Source organism: Talpa occidentalis, unplaced genomic scaffold (assembly GCF_014898055.3).
Source record: "Talpa occidentalis isolate TD23 unplaced genomic scaffold, MPIMG_talOcc4v2.1 talOcc4.4, whole genome shotgun sequence".
Classification (NCBI taxonomy): domain Eukaryota; kingdom Metazoa; phylum Chordata; class Mammalia; order Eulipotyphla; family Talpidae; genus Talpa; species Talpa occidentalis.
In genome coordinates this window covers 29,238,317-29,255,521 of record NW_023604295.1, presented here as the reverse complement: position 1 = coordinate 29,255,521, position 17,205 = coordinate 29,238,317, and the positions used below count along the sequence as shown (strand labels likewise).

Sequence of the window (17,205 nt, the reverse complement as noted above, 5' to 3'; positions counted from 1 at the left end):
AAATATTACCATCAAATGCAAATCAAATGCAAATCAAAACCACAATGAGATACTATTTCACACTTGTGAGAATGGCCCCTATTAAAAAGACCAGAAAAAGTGGTGGCAAGGAGGTGGAGAAAAAGGAACAAATTTTGCATCATTGGTGGGTATATTATAGACTGGTCCAGTCCCTATGGAAAACAGTATGGAGGCTTCTCAAAAGATTAAAATTAAATCTACCATATAACCAGCAATTCCACTCCTGGGTATTTACCCCAAAGACTACAAAAACACTAATGCAAAATGGATTAGAAATTTGTGGTATGCATGTACAATGAAATACTATTCAGCTATTAAAATAAACTCCTGCCATTTGCAACAATGTAGATGGGCCTGGACGGGATAATTATAAGTGAAATAAGACAAAAGGAGAAGGACTAATACCAGATGATCCATTTATATGTGGAATAGAGAGAAACAAAGCAAAGTCAAAATTAAACCAATGACAAAAACCCTTAGATATCTGATGCTGAAATTGAGCCTACAAGATGTGGTGGAAGAAGGGGGAATAGAAATGGAATCGAGTAAAGGGCTGAGGTGTGATTCTATGTCTTCGAATCACATACAGTATTGTCTCGATACTATCTTAAATAAATAAATGTATAGGAACACAAAGATAGAAGAAAGGTTATGTCATTGATAGGGAAGGGTTAAATTCTTTAATATATGACCCTGGTTACCACTAGTGACCTCTTTCTAATTGGTAATGATTATTAAATAATACTGAATATGTCACTTTACATTTCTGATGGTCTATTTTTGTCTCAATTTTTTTTCTTGTGCTAGTTGCTAACTGTGAAATGGAGGTGTGCAAAGAGAGAATAAATGTTGGCAATGAAAAATGGAAAAGAAAAAGATACCAGATACCAATTTGTTCAGCGTTTTCTTCATTAGTTCTTTGTTCTTTTGAATTCCAGCATCATAGAAATATAGCAGGATTTTGTTAAGATGAATGAAATTTACATTATAGAACTTACATAATTTAAAAATAAAGTATATAATGATATGTAACACATATTTATTATAATTCAGAATTTACTGATAGGAAGATAGCAAAAATGAACGGAGATTAAAAAACTATATAACAAGTCAATGAAAGTAGAACAAAATGTAAATTAAAATAGAACAGCATTCCCATCCACATTTTATCACCTTTAATTTAGAACTACAAAATTTCAAGTTTGATGACTCCTTAATGATCATGCAATCCAACCAAACATCTGAAGTGAATTATAATTTAGGTGTACATGGGAATTAGTCATTCTGTTTACTCATTTACCAGATCACTTTTATAATATTATGCAATTGTTTATATACATATATATGTAAATTTATATAAATGTCATGACATCCATGCCCTTTTCAGGCCCCCTTTCTGCTTTTACCTCAACCCTTCTCTTCTACCCACATCAACATTGCCTATAACAACTTAACCCATATTAAATCTTTTATATTAATCCTTCCATATGTTTCTCTAGGCTTAAATAATCTCACACAGGCATTAACAAATGTGTATAGAATTTTTCCCCATCTTTTCACTGCTTTACAGAAATGGAATACTTTTTTACACTATATTCAAGAACGCCTTGGTTTATAAAGATTTTATCGAAATCCCACCTGCTATCTAAAAGTTCTATATTTGGCATGCTAGCAGAAAAAATAAACTAATATAGTTTAAAAATATTTTCAAAAGCAAAGTTGGTCAGTCTTTAATCAGGCTTGATAATTTGCACACAGCACTTTTGTCAGTAAGATCTTGATTTTGAAATCATTTTTACAGTTTTGCTTTCTTTTTTCTTTTTTGCTTCTTGTTGTTCCAAGCACTCATCTGTCTACGTGAGTGAATTTACAGATGTTTTTGGAGAAAAGTCTTAGCCAAGATTTGTGCATGTTCTAGGGGATGTGGGCACATACACTGGCAGCCAAAGGAAGGTGTGGAGACAGTGTGATGATGGATCATTGATGGGCATTGGAGCACCCAGGAGAAAGGACCTGAGCTTCCGCCTCACACTAGCACAGCAATTACCCTTTATTAATGTCTCACTCACTAAGACTCTTATCTTGTGTTTTATTTGGTTTGGTGGCACAGGAAAAGCCCACAACAAAGTAGTGAACCTCAAATCTCCCACTCCACGTCTTAGCACTTCTTCCTAGGGCTTCCTTTCCTCTCCCCCATTGCCCAGTGCACAAAGGTCTCATGCCTAGTCCCCATTTAAAAATTAAAAATGTTTCAAAGGCAAAAACCAGAAGGACACATTCACACTAAGATCCGAATGAAACTAACTATATATCTACTTATATAGTTTGCATTTTCCTAGAAACCAAAACCTCATTAAAAAAAAAAAATCAACCATGATATGATTGCCAAGGATAAGAGAAGCATAGGAAGAAGGCCAGCACGGCCTCTCTAGCCCTCTTGAACACACACTTAAGCCTCCATCAGAAAAATGGCCCTGAGAACGCTTTACAAAGAGCTCTGGGCTTAGAGTTGAGAAAATTTGCAGCCATATGCCAGACATAGGAATTTAACAAGTCACTTTGCTTGTTTTCATTTGTAAATGAAGTTCATTTGTAAAATAAAGTTCTTGAACTAAATGACTTAAAGGTCACTTCTAGTTCAAACATGCTAGGATTCTAAGATTAAAATGGCCCTTGTGAATGGGCTATATTATCATATGGACTTTAAAGAGATCTCATGCTTGCCCCAGTACCATAAGGGACTTGTTGACAAGTCCAAAATGGGAAGTCTTTGTTCTGCACCATTTACCTCCCCATTCCTTAAACTCCACTCCCCACCTTTAAGGTAGAAAGCATGACTCAGATAATATTTTAGCACTAGATCCATATATATAGATTATAGATATAGATAGATATATAGGTATGTTTCTCAGTTATGTGAATTCTTGTGAGATTATTCCATTTGTTCTCAACCTTTCTATCTATAAAACCAAACTACACTAATGACAGGGTGATATCCTTTCAATAAGAAAAGCAGGTCATGTCAACTCCTACTCAATTGTGTACTATAGCTTCTCTTCATCTACTGTTGCAAGTGCTAATGGTTACCAACTCAGCAACCATTAGTCTCCTTTTCCCTACTTTCTATCGGAAGCCTAATTTTGTTCTAGTATCCTTTACTTGGCCATGTGCTTCAGAGGAATGGTCCTGTACCATCAAAGGATGAATCAAGATTGGTCTGCGCCAGTCATGGTGGTTGCATTCCCCTTGCCAGTGAATGGTTTAGGATTGGGCATGTGATGCAACATTGCCCACTGAGGCAATAGGATGAGTCTGGTGGGGTATTTCTTAAGAAAGTTTTTCCTCACTGATTAAAAAGACCCTTCTAGACCCTGAAGAGAAGAAATAAATAAATAAACCCCTCTTCTTGTTTAGTCATGTTGCAACCAGAAGAGTAAATCTGAAGATAAACCAGCACACAAAGGATGGCAGAGCAGAAAAATGGAAAGTGCCTCAGTCCTTAATGATAGAGTTAAGCCACTGAATTCAGTTGTCTTGGAACTGCCCTGCCTCTGGGTGTGTGTGTGTGTATATATATATATATAAATATGCAAAAATTTTTTCTTTAGTTTTTATGTCAGTAGGGTTGGGGATTTCTGCTCATTGCAGTTAAACACATACTAATACTTCTATAGTGCAAAACTAACACACTTTAGCTCACAAATCCCTTTATGTATGCTTTAACTGCCTCATCTCAGTCACTGACATGAGACCCTGCCCACCCTACCTTCTGCCTACCATATCCTCCTCCAATTGTCCACCCCGGTAGACACCACTACTCATCCTTCAAGTTCCAACAAAAGCACCTCATTCTTTTTAAAGCTTTCCCCAATCTCCTTGGGCCGACTCTGGTGGCCTATTTTCCCACAGCATTTCTGACACACCTCCATTATGTAGTAGCCATTTGCATGCCTGTCAACCACACTAGACTGTGAACTTCTCGATCAAGGACCACCAGCCCCTGAGCATATGCTTGATACATCAGCACACAATCAATATCTGCTGAATAAATGTAATACTGACTTCACCTTTAGGAAATCTGCTCACCCCTAATTTTTAAAGTTTAATTCCTTTTTATCTTTGGGAACTTGCCCCATAGACTCAAGCACATGGAGTTTGACTAATCAAAATGCCTGAGACCACATAATACCAGTTCCTATCTGAGATTTTTATAGACTTTGAGAGCTGCTTTGGAGTTTGTTATATTTGACAACCTGACACTCAATCATGTTCTCTTCATTAAAAGAAATTAGCAATAAAGGCAAATAGGCCCTACTCTATTTGGACACTGTAAGAATCCTGTCCTTCAGTTCAGTTAGAAAATGGAAGAAATTCTAAGGCATAACAGGGCTGAGAAGAACACTGGTGACTTGGTTCTCAGAGTAACCGAAACTCTCAAAACGAAAATGTGAAGCAAGAAGGTTTCAGACCACAAATCCAAATCCTGAATTTGCTCAGCCTGAGTTTTCTAGCACTGGTCACACTGTGCTTGTTCAATAATTGCTTAACCAAAGTCAGACATCTTCTTCTGCACTATCCTGCATTGTGCTGCTCCTCTCTGCTCCTCCATGCATACCACGCACGTACAACTTCCAGAAAATCAGTAAACTTCTCTCAATAAGTACATGCAGCTTGTTCTGGTAGCTCTAGTGAGTGACCATTTAAAAGTCCACATCTGCCCAGATATGAAACAAAAGGCATACTCTGTGATGCAAATGATAAGCCACTGAGAACTGGAACCCAACAATTTCAGCAATTCCCTATTCAGGCCAGAATACTCCTTTGGAAATGTAGATCACGTTGAGTGTGACAGGGGGTGAACAATTACACTAGAGTTGGGATGACTCATTTAAATAGCATAATTCGAATATCTTGTTCATCTTGCAATATAATCAAACTCCTGAGGGGTTGCTACACTCCTTGTAGGAAAGAAAACAAAGTGACAAAGGGGAAAAATGCAGAGAAATCACATTGCCTGGTGGGCGGGTAGCAGAGGTTGCAGAGAGTCAGATGAGCAGGAGGCTGGCCTGCCTCAACCTTGCAGCCCCCATCAGCCTTCACAGAGCAAATAGCGAGATGCCCCTCCCCTCTCCCCAGAGAGATCGGTTGGTCCCCACTGACAGCTCGCACTCTGCCTGAAAGACACATGAATGCTGGATCAGTCATTCCATCATCAAGATGTGCCGAGTACCTACTATGTGGCAGTGAGAGCGCAAAATGAAGACAAAATTTCTCCCCCTGCAAGAAGCTCTCACGATAGTAGGGAAGACAAAACAGTGTGACTAGTGCTAGAACAGAGGTGTAGAACAGACACTTCAGAGACAGTGATTTCTGTTTGAGGGAACCAATGCAGACCTCACAGGACACATGTCTAAAATGTCTTGAAAGATGAGTAGAATCCCCTAGATGAGCAAGGAGTGTCCAAGCCTCAGAAACAAGGCAACCGGTGAAATTGTAAGGGGTTGGGAGTGGTCTGGGATGGGTGAGGCATTTGAGGTGGGGGATTGGTCTTTCCATTTATGCCCAGCCTCAAGCTGCCTTCCCTGCCTTCTCTCCTCCCACAATGTAGGCACATCCCTGAACAGTGCTCCAATTAATCCTACTTTCCTCCCTCAATGTGTGTCTGGCTCTCTCTGCCTCAGGTATCCCCCACTTTGGTCCCCTGCTCTACCAGGACCCTTCAGCTCTCTGGGAAGCCTCCTCACATTCCTAGGCAGACCCAGGTGCTTGTCCCTTTGCACCTCTGCTGTGCCACTTGGTAAGATGTGTCTCTACTTCACAAAGATGGAGACATAGTCACTGCCTTTAGGAAACCCGGGAACCCAGAGCCTTAAAATATAAAGCAGGATGCATGAGTGAGTAAACACTGCAAGTCCTAAGTTGCCTCCTTTTGTAAAAGTCTCCAGTGACTGAAGGCCACAGACAAGAGTGCTCCTTTGTAGTTTTGCCCTTCATTTCTTCCAGTTCCAGCGTTCCTTACTGCATTGTTCCAGTCTATGACCCCAAGTTTGTTTCATCTCTTTAATCTTCCATTTAGAGGGTTGCTCATTCTTTTCCTGCCCCATAATCAATTATCTTGAGAATTGACAAAATAGCAAGAGAGGGCACAGGCTTCAGACATAACTGGGCCAGAATCCCAGCTGCAGTAACCTGATGACTTGCTGTGAGGATTTAAGGATATGACAACATTGCTCTGTGCCAAGGCACAGCACATGCTCAATATGCTACCACCCTGTGACTGTTGATTATTAGCCTTGGGGACATCCATCACTATACCCTTCTCCAAGCTTCTGTCTGTGGGTCTAGTTCAGCCTGTTTATCCCTTATCCCTCAGCAAGAGCAACAGACCCTACAACCATGGAAACTCACAAGAGTCACAAATGAGGTAATGGCTTTAAAAGAGGGGCAGCATTTGGACTATAGCTCTAAAAGGAAGGTGGCATACCAACAAGCAGAATATGGTAAATAAAGATAGAGATAGGAACGCGCCTATTTTGTTCATGCATGGGACTACTTTAGCATTTCTTCCATCTTGGAATTGAACTGGAGAACAGTGTTCTTACATGCCCAAAGAACTCAAGAAAAAATATCTGAATTTGGGGCTCCATGGCAGACATGTTAGCGATCAGGACAGAGTTTGAGCCCATCACGTATAGTTTGGGAAACCACAAGTTTTGTGTATGGAGGGAAGTGGTAAGAGTTAGGATGAAAGAATGTTTTAGGGTGATTATAGGCAGGCTGCATTGGAAAGGACAGAAACCAAAGGCAGTGGCTGTCCTAAGGGGTGATTCTCTCGTCACAGTAAGCACACTGGTCACAAATTCAGAAGCCCTGCACTACAAAATCTGCAATAAATGAGACCAGTGACTTCAGTTGGAACTTCAATAGACTCATCTGAAAATGAGAGGCTTGACTTTCACATGGAGTTTTCCAATTTCAAATACCAGCTGATCATTTCTCAGAATTACAAAACCTTAGGAAAAATACAGATTTTTTGGATGTCTTCACTTCTCTCATCAGTAAAACGAAGGCAAGAGAAAAATGTGTCGATACAAAAATACAGTACCAACAATCACAGCTGGCACACAGTAGGAATTTTAAAAGGAAAAGAAATAGAAAAATGGTGGCTGTCAAAAGTCTTTCCAACTCAAAAAGAATTCCAGTACTTTGTAATTGCAGAAATGACCATTTAGCAAAACATTTCTGGAACCCAACTGGGTTATTCTGGGATACAACATGAACATTTCTTTCTGACCCATTTTTTCAAAAACATTGAATACATAATGATCCTTTCCGGATACATGTCTTCAGAAAATGTAACTATAATAGGAAGATAGAAGACTAATTGTAAAATTCCTGAGAGCAATAAAACTCAATAAGTCTGGTTTCTAACTCAGATTTAACCTGCATTTCCAAGAGGCAGGACTATGGAACAGGTATTGCAGGAGCACCACTGGTTTCTGCATGGAGAATCTGGAAAGCAAGCAGGCCACAAAACTATAGTCAGGGACTTGCCAAAGTCAAATAAACCTCAGATGTCCCAAAATTTTGTCTGCGACAAATCAGTTTGTATCCCTTCCAGAAGCTGTGACCCAAAACTCATGACTTATTTTGAGACCCTGAATATAAAGTCCTGCTTTGGTTCTTAAAAGAAATCCGGGAGTTTCTATCCCCACTCCACCCTTGCACGTGGCTACCAGTAGAAAAAGATTCATCACACTGCACTTGAATTTCCAGATGACTGTCTTCTCAGAGATTGAAGGTGAGGATGTGTCTTCTTCACTCTTCTCACCCCTGTGCCTCCTATAAAACAGTTACCACACCTGCTATATCTTCAACCCCTGTCTTCCAGGCAGCCAACACCAAAGTGCACATTCTAATGATTACATTTACTGTCTCCCAAAGGACTGGAGAGAAAAAAATATCTGAAATAAGTAGGTGGATGAGTATTCACATCCCATGTCCTTCTTTCTTCCCAGAATACCCTTTCCTCTCATTTTTGAGACTTCTCAAGTGCCCTCTGGAAGCATTTCCCTATTGACCCCCACTCAATTCTGACTACTTCTTGCCACTACTATTTCTTAGCTCTTATGCACTTACAGAGTTTAGAGGAATTGTCCTCTCTTTTCACTCTGAAGCATCTGCTGCACTGAGCAGGTTCTCTAGGCTCTCTCTTTTGGCTCTCCCATCTGCTGTCTGCTAAGAGAGCCCTTTGCTTGCCAAGACATCCTCCCCCTGCCTTCCTGTCCCACAGAGATGCATCTCAGTGGTGGACAGAGCAGAGCTGGGTCAGAGATTCTCACCTGACTATTCATAATCATTGACAGAGGGGGGAAAAAAACCCAGATGGGTATGTGCATATATTGTTTTCTGCATGGAAACAGATCACAAGGAACTATTAGGAGCATTTGAATTTGGGAAGAAGGACTGAAAGTAGGTGGAGATTTCATTATACTGTCTGAATTTTTACTTTGGCCATACATGTTATTAAATTTTTTTTAATAGGAAAATTTACATGCTCAGGATCTCCTCTAGCAATTATTTGGAATGGGTTTCAGCATTTGTATTTTATTTAGAGTTCGGGGTGATTTTAATGCAAAGACAGATTTGGGACCCACACAATTAGGGAAAGATGTATGTGTTTGTGTGTGTGTGTGTGTGTGTGTGTGTGTGTGTGTGTGTGTGTGTTTAAGAGAGAGAGAGAGAGAGATTGCATGTGTGAGGGTGTGTGGATCAGATTACATAGGCAAAAAAAAAAAGTCCTAGGCCCCAGTGTGCCTCTGTAGAAGTTTCTCCTGAAGTCAGGCCAGACAGTGGGCTCAAGCAGTTGCCTTCCCCCAAGGAAAGTCCAGGATAGAGGGCAGGTGACAAATGGTGTGTATCTGGGACTTGGAAGCCAGACAGTCCAGGCTCTGGCTAAAACTATGACTATGTGACTTTGGGCACGTCTCTGCCACTGTTTCCCCATATAGTGTTGTATGACAATGACATGTTGCTGTATCCAGGGTCCTTAGAGTCAGACTGGTATGGACAAATACAATGTAATCACTAACTGTTGGCACAATAGGGAAAGCAGGTACCTCTCTTACCATTCAGGTTGAAATCAGGTTATTCTCCTCCTTCGGCTCTGCCCCGGCAGTGACCTATTTCTGATTTTATGGAATCTCTCCAGAATGTCATTATTTATGGGCCTGTCTGAACTTCTGGGACATTTAGTGCCCCAGAGGAGGAGCTGCATCTCATTATTTGTTTTTGTTTTTTTTTTTCTTGCACAGAGAGCAGTGGACTTAGTGTACCTGCAAATCATACCAAGGAAGGAGTTGCTTAATTAAGAAGTCCAACCTTCCTTGCGAGTAATGCTGAATGGCGGGAAGATAAACTACAACAGAGTAGTAGGGATAGATGTTCCCAGAGTAGAGATGCCAGTCCCCATTGCAGAAGCCATTTTAACTTCCTCCAGTGGCCACCACTTTGCCTCTGTCTCTCTTTCTCGACAGCCAGTTATATCTCAAATGTATAAAGGACTAAATATTAGTTTTTTATTAAACTGAAAAGCCTAGTTGACATTCCCTGAGTCCTCTTTTGAGATCCTGAATAGGGACACACCCTGTCCCTGTCTCTGTCTCTCTGTCTCTCTCACACACACCCCCCACTACACTTCTCCCCTTACAGTATTACTCAATTACCACTTCTTCCATTTTCTAAGTAGAAAAATAGAGATGTACATCTTACATAATTCAGCTGGGGCTTTTTCTTCCAGAAAGTCATCCCTGACCTAGCCATGCTTGAACATCTCCTCCTCTTCTTCCAAGAACTCATGGCACTCACCTCCCTCAAAGCTTCCAGCATTTTCCCATCTCAGGCTGAGATTTCAAATCTCCTCTTAGGTGGGGCTCCTTGGCATTGAGCCTTTTCTCCTGTGTTACACACTCCCAGAATTCCATGTATTTCTTGGCACATAAGGGGAGTGCAATAAACGTCTGCTGAGTCACTTTCCTGTTCCCTTCTGACCCCAGCTGACATTCTCTGAGACCCCTGTGGAAAGTAAATGAGGTATTAACTTGGTGTATAGTCTCCATATCAAGGGAAGTGGAGATGGAAACAGTTTTATCTCTAAAGGAAGACTTTGTATATTTGTTTTATTTATGCATACAAGAACAGGGGTGTAGGCCAGAAGTGCGGGGGGTGAAAAGATTCACCAGAGACATTGTGGGGAGCAGAACTGGCAGAATGACTGAAATTTATTGCTGAGGGGAGCAGCAGACAAGACAGAAGAAGTCTATGGTGCCAGGGATCAAACTTATGCTGCAGTGGCTGGTGATCACTTGATAGCGCTGAGACTTTAACCCCTGCACTGGCAGGGAGGTCCCCTCTAAGGGAAGACTTTTTAGTATGAAAGGAATAGGATAATAGGATGTGTATTGGTTCTAAAATTCTAGATAATTACACTTTATCAGCAGCGTGGCCCTTTGTTGTTTATTAAAACTGAGTTGGAATAACCTTGCTACCTACTGTTACTATTAATAATGTGTTCACCTTATCACATTACAAATTGTACTATGAAAACTGAGTGCCAACACAAGGGAACAGTGATAGGACAAAGCTACCTTACTCTGTTGATAAGAGAGCTGACTTCCGCTGCACCTAAATTAGCTCCCTTCCAGGCATGCGAAAAAACTGCAACCTCTCAGCCCCAAGCTGCCTCCACACACTCCAGCAGTCAAAGAAACCAGTGAGTACTTGCTGCCAAGTGCTGCCCCGACTTCCTGAGGAATTGGCTTCAATCTGCACCGTGGCCAGCAGTTCGCATTCAGAACAACCAGGAGGTCTTTCAAAGACAGGGCCGTGGTCCAATCAACACCATTTTTGGTTTTTATAAGGGCATCTTCCCATAGTTTCCATTTTTGTTTTCAAAACCACAGTTGTAAATAGGGCATGGTCCTTACTTATGTGATCTTATCTCAATCTGTGTGAACTCTGAATTCTTCTGAACCAAGAATAGGCATGAGAGTGTGGAGGTGTGAGCCTCTCACTAGAAACACCCAGGGCTCCCCACAAGGATGTTAACTGCCTTCTTCTGATTTATGTGCTTTGTGAGTGTATATAACTACAACAGTGGGAAGGAGGTTTCCATCCACAGTTCACTAGCACAGTTTTGGTGTGTTCAGCCTCCAATAGGAATTAGGGCAACCGAGTCCAGCAATTCATGGCAGGACCCTAAGGGAAATCTCTCCTCCAGGTTTTTTTTTTTTTTTTTTGCCTACAAAAGCCCAGTTGCACACTGAAACTAATAAGGGTATGGTTTAACTTTCTAAAACAGCCTCTGATTCTTTCTGGGAAAACCCAATCCAAAGACCCAAACTGATTTTCTTCACTTCATATGTAAATTGCTTACACACACACACACACACACACACACACACACACACACACACACACAGTAGAGAAATATTGTCAGGTAAATGGTGGCGTCTCTAACGTCCAAGTTCAGCACCACTTTTTAACTTTCCATCACCAGGCCTTATCTTTCCAGAAAACAGATGAAAAGGTCTGAGGGAGGGAAGTGATCATAGAGACGGGAATGGCTTTTATTAAAAGTGTTTTCCCAGACCTTAACTAAACCTCATCCACTTTTGTCAGTCAGGGCCGACAGTTGAGAGCAATAGTAGAGGAGGTAATTGCATGTATCAGTCAACAGCTTTTGTCCCGTGGCCGCTGAGAATTACAGTAAAACGGGCACAGGAAAACAGCATACTGGATTAAAGGCAAAAAAGATCTTTCTCCAGTTTCTCCCTGCTCACCAGCTGTTATGTTCGGCTGTGGAGACAGAAGCAGCAATAATATCTGGGGGAAATCTAGCCTACCACAGTCTGGGTTGGGTTTTTTTTCCCCTCCTTCTGTTTTCCCTCTGCCTTGCAACTGATTAATCTTTGACTTTAAAGAGAAAGTTTTTTAAAAATCATTCTGCCTTTCCATGGCAACTAAATTATTAACCATATATATGAATATTTCTCCCATTAAATGACACGAACACCCAAACCTCATCATTTCTTAGACTGACTATAAAACAACCACTCAGAGTCTTTGATGTCACTTGGCAGCTGGAACTAGTAGTTGCTTAAGTAAATGGTTGGCAACACAGATACATTTTATGTATGGCTGATTTCAAATCACACCAAGAAATAGCCTAATGGGTATGAAATTCACCCAGGTAAGTTGGAGGAAGAGATGAGAGAAAAGAACAGCCCATCGCTATGCAACAGGCACAAATCCCACTAGATAGTCATTGTCTATAGGTCTTTGGTGTCTGGAGCTCCAGGGACCAAAGACCCATCCTTTTACTCCAATGTTATAGGAATAACCTCTTTTCTCAACCACCATGGCTAACACTGTCCAAAAAGCCACCAGAAACTTTGGACATGAAAGAGGTAAGGAGGTTCATTCTTAGCCTAAGTCAAAGGTATCTGAGAAGGAGGACTGACTGACCTGGAATGGAGAGCAATGACTCCAGGGAGATAACAGGGGCCAGAAAGCAGTGACCCCATATCACTTCTGAGTGAGCTTGTAAAACAAAGTGCAGAGGCAAATTTGGCCAGCTTGACCATGATTGACAGAGGCCACCTGGGACACAATATCACTGTGGACCTTGGTAAAGTTGTTACTGTTGATGATTTTGATCCTTAGTTAGTTGGAATCCTACGGCACATCAGGGAAGCCAAGGTCAACTTCATAATGCAACAGCAAGAGTTATTCTATTTTATAGATCAAGAAACCAGGGTTAAGAGAGGTTAGGCAATTCAACCAAGTTAATCGAGCCAATGAGTAACATAGAAAAAAGTCAAACTCAGTTCTGTCTCTTCCAAAACTTCTCATGCCACCACAACCATCACAGACTGGGGCAGCTGCATATTTAGCAGTAACTAATTATGGACAGCAGAGATGTAGGGAGCTATAGGATAAACCTGTAACATACCCCTGGGGTATCAAGCTTACTCAAGTACTGATGGATGTTAAAAGGAACATGATTAAATAATTGCATTGATCAATATTCTAAAGTACATTTTTTTCACATTGCATTCAATGGCTATATTAGAAAGCAGGGCACAATATTTGTATATTTTTATAAGATTGAATAATGAATTAATATAATTCAAAATCAAACATAAAAATGATACAAAGTTTCTCTCTTATCTCCAAAGTTCAATTTCCAATTACCCTCTCTCAGTAATCAAATTACTATTTTATAAGTATACATATACATAAAATTGAAAGTATCTAGTCATTTTTTATTTTTTAACACAAATAGTAGCCCACTGGACTTAATTTTCTGCAGTTTGCTCTATTTCATTAAACAAGAAATCTTGGGGCCTCCCCGGTGGCGCAGCGGTTGAGCGCTGGGTTGAGAAGCTGCCCACAGCCTCTGCAGCGCCGGTTCGATCCCTGGCTGATCCCGGGCTGCTCCCCGACCACCGGAGGAGGGTCCCACATGGCGTGCAGACCTCTCCTGCCGCCCGCTGCTCCCCTCAGCAGTGTACTTCGGTCCTTCTGCCTGCTCTGCTCCCCGCTCTGGTGAATTCTCTCACCCTCCCGCGCTTCTGACTGTACCCAGTGCTTGTATAAATAAATAAATATTTAAAAAAAAAAAAGATTTCACTTGTTAAAAAAAAAAAAAACAAGAAATCTTGAAAATCATATACATATGAACAAAGTACTCCCTCATTCTTGATTACAGCTGTTAGTATTTCATTAATGATTAAATTGATTAATATTATTTAAACAATCTTATTCATGGACTTTCAAACTGTTCTGAAAACTTTGCTGCTGTAAACAATGGCTCAGTGAATAATCTTTTACATGAATCATCTCACACATTTGAGAATATATATGTGGGATACAGTGACACTGCTATATCAAAAGGCATACACATGTAAAATTTTGATAGGTACTAATATCTCCTACAGAAGTTGTACCAATTGGCAGTGAGTTATTTCTCAGGTTGTCAAACTTTTACATTTGCCAATCTGATGCTTTAGGTGAAAATTTGCCTTAGTGTACTTTATATTCCACTTCTTATGAGTGGAGTGAAGCATCATTTCACATTCATTTCTGCAAACTGTCCAATCCTTTCCTTACTTGACCCAAAAATTCTGCTACTGGGAATTTTATACACACTCCTGGAAAAAGTTACATACAAGGTTATTTATGTGAGTGTAAGATTAAAAACCTAATATTTTATCAGCTTAGTTATATATAAATAAAGTGTGGTTTATCCATAAAATGGAATAATATGTAGTTATTTAAAAAGACTGGGCAAACTCATTATATACTATGTAAAAATTCTTCAACATATAGCACTAAGTAGAAAATACATTTCCCACTAAAGATATTGGAAGCAGAGGAAGGGGAAACATGTCTTTATTTGTGCATATATTAAAAAACAACCCCGGGAGCCTCCTGGTGTCACAAGGGGTTGCCTCAGCGCTATCAAGCTGTCGTCAGTCACTGTGACATGAGTTCGATCCCCTGCCAGCCAGTGAGCTAACTACCCCACATGGCACAGCAGACCTCTCCTGTCTTGCCAACTGCTCCCCTCAGCAGCGTACTTTCAGTAATCTACCTATTCTGGTCCCCACCCTGTCTCTGGTAAATCCCTGCACATCTGGCTTAGACCCCAGCTCTTGTATGCATAAATAAATAAAAATAAATCTATTAAAAAAACTCTGGGTGGAGACACAATAAAATAATTATATTTGGTTGCCAATGGGAAGAGGAAATGGCTAGCTGGCATATTCTCTTTTGTACCTTTTTGATCATATAAATCTACTACTTATTCAAAATTCCCCTGTTCTTGAATAGCTTATAGCCAAAACAGATAAATGTGTGCATGGTGAGGAAAAGCTCATTAACAATATCCTTAAAAAAATTACATGAAGTTGTGATGCAAGAAATCTGAAACTACTAATAAAATTAATGAAAAGTGTGTTAAACTATAACTGACTTTTTTTTCTGGCCCTCAAAGCTGAAATTGCTCATAAATAAAAGTACATCTGCAAAGAAAAAACAAACAGCCAACAAGCACGTGAAAAATATTCTTCATCACTTATCATAATGGAAAGGCAAATCAAAATCACAATGAGATACCACCTCACTCCTGTGAGAGCGGCTCATGCCAAAATAAATAAATAAATAAATAAAAATAAACCACCAGAAACAAAAAATGCTGTCAAGGATGTGGAGAAAAATGAAACTTATTGCATTGTTGGTGGTAATGTAGACTGATTCAACCCTTATGGAAAACAGTATGGAGTTCCTCAAAAGGTTAAAAATACATCTTCCATATGATCCAGTAATCCCATCCTTATGTATCAATCTGCCCAAAGAACACAAAAACACTAATTTTAAGGGAAACTTGCACTCCCATATACAATGCAGAACAATTTACAATAGCTAAGGTATGGAAACAACCTAAATGGCCCCAGAGAGATGGATCAAGAAGATGTGGTATTCATACACATGGAATACTATTCAGCAATTTAAAAAAAAAAAGTATACCATTCACAGGAATATGAATGAAGCTGGAAGGGATTATACTAAGCAAAGTAAGTCAGAAGGAAAAAGACAAATGCCAGATGGTGTCTCTTATGAGTGGGATATGGAGAAGTCAGAGTGAGATAAAATCAAACTTGAAAACTAACACTTGCGAGGTGATTATAGAACTAAGGAATCCAGAGGGGTAGGGGGAGGGTTGGAGCAGGGTGGGGAAGGAAAATGATGGACTAGGGAGGTGGACGGTGGGAGCTCTGTTGGACATGCACTACGGTGACAATATGTGAAGGAGGGGGGACCCTCTACTCCCAAAATACAGTAATATAAATTTTAAAAAAACCTCATTTAAGAAAATAAATTTTTTAAAAAGTACATCTGACATTTTATTTGTGACATACAGAACTTAGGAAAAAGTTATGAATTAGTTTTATGAATGGTATTCCTTAAACACAAACATGGAAAAAAATCTCAGAACTTCTGTTTCCCCGTGGGTACAGATATTTTCTTAATTTGCATCATTTTCTTTATAAGAGATAATTCAAGTTACTAAATTACACAACAGACACACAGACTAACATGGTCTGACCTGGGAATCCTTTCCTCAATAAAATTAAAGAAGATGGAGAACACCTATTTCTGAGACAAATTATTGCTTCTATTCCCTGGTGTCAAGGACCAGAAATCTCAATAATATATCCTCCAGATAGCCCCACACAACACAAAGTGGAGAAGCCTAACAGCGGGATTCTACAATCTGGATTCTAACACTTAACACTAGCATATTGATTTTCCAAATAAATTTCTCGACCATCTTGCAAAAAAAAAAAAAACGATCTACTGAGAGCTATAACATGGAGCTAAGTAAGGGTTAAACATTTGCTTCATCCTGGGTCAGAGAAAAATGCATGTGAAAAAGATTATTGTTCCTCCAATTTCAGCCAACCTTTCTGTGGAGCCACAGATCCTCAGGGCCCAGACACTGCAGGTGTATTTAGGACACAACTTAGCACTCTGGGCTCCTTAGCCTGTCCCCTCACTTTACAGACATGGAAATGAAAGTGCAGCAAGGTAAAGGGTCCTGTCTCAGGCCAGGCAGGAGGCTGGCCATGACCTAAGTCTGATCCCAGCCATTCTAAACCATGAGCCCAGTGACTGGTCCCTGGCTCTGGGTCGACTGCAACACAACTTTGCATGTGGAGACCTCCTTCACTGGGTAAATGTCTTTCGAGACCCCCAAACAATCTGTGTGCTCACGAACCTAGGTTATACTTCCTCTCTCCTCCAGTGAGGCAAAACAGAAAACATCCTCTCTCTCCTGCAGAAATTCTCAGCAGTGAGTGAGTTCACTTGTCACCTTGTGCAGACCCAAATCCAAACCGTGGCACTTTCTGTTCTTGTGTATAACAGTGTGGCCCCTCAGTACTGTTGACAAAGTGAATCTCAACATTGTATTGTTAATCTTGCCCTAAAGAAAACAAAATAATGGTTCATCAACCCATCATCCGCAAGTACACTTCAGCCTTTAATTTCTCTACAGAAACAGAGCTGTTCGGTCTCATTTGCAAATCCCCACACACCAGGGCTTGCAGCAGTGAGCAA

At 40.3% G+C, this 17,205-nt stretch overlaps 1 long non-coding RNA gene across 2 annotated transcripts in view; it reads right to left on the bottom strand.

The window, feature by feature from the left end:
* Positions 1 to 1,059: 1,059 nt before the first annotated feature.
* LOC119257324 (uncharacterized) overlaps positions 1,060 to 17,205 on the bottom strand; it is a 33,236-nt gene continuing 17,090 nt past the window's right edge. For both annotated transcript variants that reach the window (XR_005128004.2, XR_008553818.1), the window contains exons 3-4: positions 9,889 to 10,095; positions 1,060 to 7,533 (exon numbers count right to left, since the gene is read on the bottom strand). This is a non-coding gene — a long non-coding RNA (uncharacterized LOC119257324). The remainder of the gene's footprint in view (positions 7,534 to 9,888; positions 10,096 to 17,205) is intronic.